Source organism: Hippopotamus amphibius, chromosome 9, assembly GCF_030028045.1.
Source record: "Hippopotamus amphibius kiboko isolate mHipAmp2 chromosome 9, mHipAmp2.hap2, whole genome shotgun sequence".
In the NCBI taxonomy this organism is placed as follows: Eukaryota; Metazoa; Chordata; class Mammalia; order Artiodactyla; family Hippopotamidae; genus Hippopotamus; species Hippopotamus amphibius.
In genome coordinates, this window is record NC_080194.1 from 113460540 (window position 1) to 113464982 (window position 4443).

Below are 4443 nucleotides of genomic sequence, written 5' to 3' on the forward strand. Positions count from 1 at the left end.
AAAAAGACAAATATTATGATTCTACTTATATGAAATATCTTAGAATGGGCAAATTCATAAAGATAGAAAGTAGATAAGAGGTTATTAGGGTCTGAGTCTAGGGGGTTATTATTGCTTAATGGTTACCGAATTTCTGTTTGGGGTGATAACAAAAAGTTTTGGAAATAAATTGTGGTGATGGTTGGACAACATTGTGACTGTAACTAATTCCACTGAATTGTATACTTCAAAATGGTTAAAATGGCAAATTTTATGTTATATATATTTTCACACACACACACACACACACACACACACACACACACACACACGCACCCTTAAGGGAGAAAAAGAATCAGGCAGGTCCTCCTTTAAGGAAACTTACAATCTAGCTCACAGGACAGAGCCTGGCAGCTCATAGATGTTTATTGAATGAATATCTGGCTAACTGATTAAATGAAAAGCTTTTATCAGATTCTCAAAAGGGTCTTTAGTCCCCCTAAATTTTAAGACAATAATTTGGAAGGAAAAAAAATCAAGCAGATCCCTGAGAGAGCTCTGAGAGGAATTTATCACCGTGGAGTGACTGAGGAATCCCTCCTGAGATTCCTTTCAAGGGACTGGTTGATTCCCTTTTCCAACGGCTTTCTGATTCTCACATGATAGGCTGTAGTCAAGTTTGAATCATAAGCCAACTTCCGCCACCTACTATCTGTGTGACCGTGGTTAAGTTAAACATGTCTAGGACCAGCTTTCCACAGTAACATCCTTTGAGGGCCTGATGAGTGGATTAAGTCAGAATGTTGGTGTAATGCTGGAGCATTATAGTGCACAACCAATTCTGTGTCTTCACGTGCTCTCCAACTTTTTTTTTTAAATATATAAGACATTTGTTCATATCCATTTACCCTGATTCTCAGACCTCGAGGCAGTTTCTTGCTCTAACCAGTTTGCCTCTACTGGTCCGTAGGATTTGCTTGGTTTGGCAAGTAAATATCAATTATTGTCACTTATAGAAACTGCTGTTCAAATATGCCTAATTACTCTGTAGCACAAGAATAATGGGGGAAAATCGTTTGTTGACTTCCTATTATATACCAGCACTACTGGGCACTTTCATGTCTTATCTTACCCTACAAATTAGACTTATCATTAAGTAGAAGCATTAACAAAATTTTTGCTATTTGGATATTTTGTACCTGGACCAGAGCAGGCACTAAAAAAATAATTGTTGACCAAATAAATTTTCTTTTACATTTCATCCTAAACTTCATGAACATTCAAGCATGAGCAGACATGCTCCCGACCATAAAATGAGACTGAAAGTGGGTGAGTTCTCAGGGAAACTGGCTTGTATGAAGCTGTTTTTAGTAAATTAATCGACAAATATTTACTGAGTGAATACTGTGTGCTCAAACTATGAAAAGACCTCGGGCTTGTGAGAACATAGTACTCCAGGAGCTGAGGTGCAGGTGGGGAGACTAGATCAAGACTAGGGAAAGTTTCTCTAGTTGGCCCAGAGTGGGCTGGACATGACTGAGAGTGAATAGGCAGAGGCCTTTGTAGTTTTTCAGGAGAGATCTCTTGGCAGGACTGAGGAAGGAGAATTTAGTGGGAAAGGACTGGATTCAGTGTTGGGACACTTGGCCTCTAGTTCTGGCTGAGGCTTAACTGGCTGGGAGACTTGGGGCAAGTCTCTTAACTTCTCCAGACATCAGTTTAGCATCTGGAAAATAAAGGAGGGTGGCAGTATTGTTAAACTTGTTCAGTTATTAAGTGCCTTCCAATTCCTAGATTCTAAACTTCTGACAGCCACACTTATTTTTCCTTTGAGAAGAAAATACTTCCTACACTTGGAATTGCAACAATCAACCTACTATACTCTAGGAGATTGTGCCATAAATCCCGCCCCCCCCCCCCCAGGCTTTTTAATCATTATTTTTAATTGTGGCAACATACACATAAAGTTTACCGTCTTAATCATTTTTAAGTGTATAGTTCAGTAGTGTTAAGTACATTCACCTTGTTGTGCAACCATCCATCTCCAGAATGCTTTTCATCTTGCAAAACTCGAACTCTGGACACATCAAACAATAATTCCTCATTCCCCTCTCCCCCCACCACTCTATTTTCTGTCTCTATGAATTTAGCTACTTTTTGTATCTCATGTAAGTGGAATCATACAATATTCGTCTTTTTATGACTTGCTTATTTCACTTAGCATAATGTCCTCAAGGTTCATCCATGTTGTAGCATGTGTCAGAATGCCCTTCCTTTTTTAACGCTGAATAATATTCCATTGTATGTATATATCATATATTTTTAGTCATTCATATGTCGAGGGACACATGGGTTGCTTCCATCTTTTATCTCTTTTGAATAATGCTGCTATGAACATGGTGTATAAATATCTCTTGGAAACCTTACTTTCAGTTTTGGGGGGGTATATGCCCCAAAGTGAAATTGGTTGATAATATGGTAATTCTGTGTAAAAATTTTCAAAGATACACTGGTCTGTTTTCCATAGTAGCTGTACCATTTTACATTCCCACCCACAGTGCATAAGGGTTCCACTTTCTCCACAGCCTTGTCAATATGTTTCTTTTTTTTCTTCCTTCCTTTCTCTTTTTCTTTCTTTTTCTTTCTTTCTTTCTCTTTTTCTTTCTTCCTCCCTTCCTTTTTCTTTCTTTCTTTCTTTCTTTCTTTCTTTCTTTCTTTCTTTCTTTCTTTCTTTCTTTCTTTCTTTCTTTCTTTCCTTCCTTCCTTCCTTCTTTTTCTTTCTTTCTTTCTCTCTCTCTCTCTCTCTCTTTCTATAGTAGCCATCCTAATAGCTATGAAGTGGTATCTAATTGTGGTTTTGATTTGCATTTTCCTAATGATTAGTGATGTTGAGCATCTTCTCATGTGTTGTTGTCATTTGTATATCTTCTTTGGAGAAATGTCTATTCAATTCCTTTGCCCATTTTTTAATCAGATTGGTTTTGCTATTGTTGTTGTGTTATAGGAGTTCTTTATATATTCTAAATATTAACTCCTTAGTATATTCATGATTTGCAAATATTTCCTCCCATTCCATGGAGTGCTTTTTCACACTGTTGATTGTGTCTTTTCATGCACAGAAGTTTTAAACTTTGATGTAGTCCAATTTATCTATTTTTTTCTTTTGGTGTCTGTGCTTTTGGTCTCATATTCAAGAAATCAGTGCCAAATCCAGTATCATGACGCTTACCCATGTTTCTTTCTAACAGTTGTATAGTTTCAGCTCTTACATTTAGTTCTTCCACGCAATTGGGGTTTTTGTTTTTTGTTTTTTGGCTGTGTGGCATGCAGGATCTTGATCAGGGATCTCTAACCAGGGATGGACTGCCACCCCCTGCAGTGGAAGTGTGGAGTCTTACCCATTGGACTACCAGGGAAGTCCTCTTCCACGCATTTTGAATTAACTTTTGCATAGGGTGTAAAGTAAGAGTTTAATTTCATTCTTTTGCACATGGATATCCAGTTTTCCTAACACCATTTGTTGGAAAGACAAGCTTTTCTTCACTGAATGGTCTTGGCACCCTTGTTGAATATCATTTGACTATATATGAGAGGATTTTGAGCTATAAACTTTTGGGGGTGGTGGTACAGAAAGGACATGGTATCTGCTTCAAGGAAGCCTCGGAAGTGTTGAATACTCAGATTCTGTTTCAAACAGCATTTGTCCAGTGCTGGTTGTGTGCTCACTGGCTTCATGTTTTCTCACACTTTACCTCTTAATCTTCCCATCCAACCAGTCAGAGAGATAAGATGATTCCCTTTAACAGAGGAGTGAACTCAGTCCCCAAAAGAGCACGGTTATGTCTTATGTAGGGACAGGGACACCTCAGGATCTGAACCCAAAGTTCTTGGCTCCATGTGTCCTGCTATTTCAGGTTAAGATGGATCTCGTGTTCTCACCTCTAAAATGGGGGCAGAAGTGAAAAGAGAGGTCTCTGTTGAGCAGCCTTGCAGCTGTAGGATCTGTGCAGCTCTATGCAGATGTATGTAGGATCCTTGCAGCTATGCATTGAGTCGCTAAAAGCTAGGGACCAAGCGTGAAGTGTAGACGTTAAACACTGTCAGGCTGCAGAGAAGAATCGAGCCCCAACTCCAGGGACCGCCCGGAAGGCCAGAGTCCTAGCACCGGAGCCCCGCCCCCGGGCGGACCCCAAGTCTTTACCCGGAACCAGGGCGCGGCTGGGCTGTGCTATTGGTGCGGGTGGGAATCGAGCAAAAGAAAATGGCCTGCATCGAGATTCTCGTTGAAATGCCCCCATGGCCTCTCCAGGTGGAGAGTTTCCAGTTTCACAACGTTTCTAGGATTAGCTCCCCTGCCTCTCTCCCTCTTACTCACCTCCCGCGGTGTTATTTCTTCCCCTTTGCCCCTGCATTGGATGTCCTCTTGGTACGCCCCCACCCTGACTAGGAGAGGCGAGGCGGCCG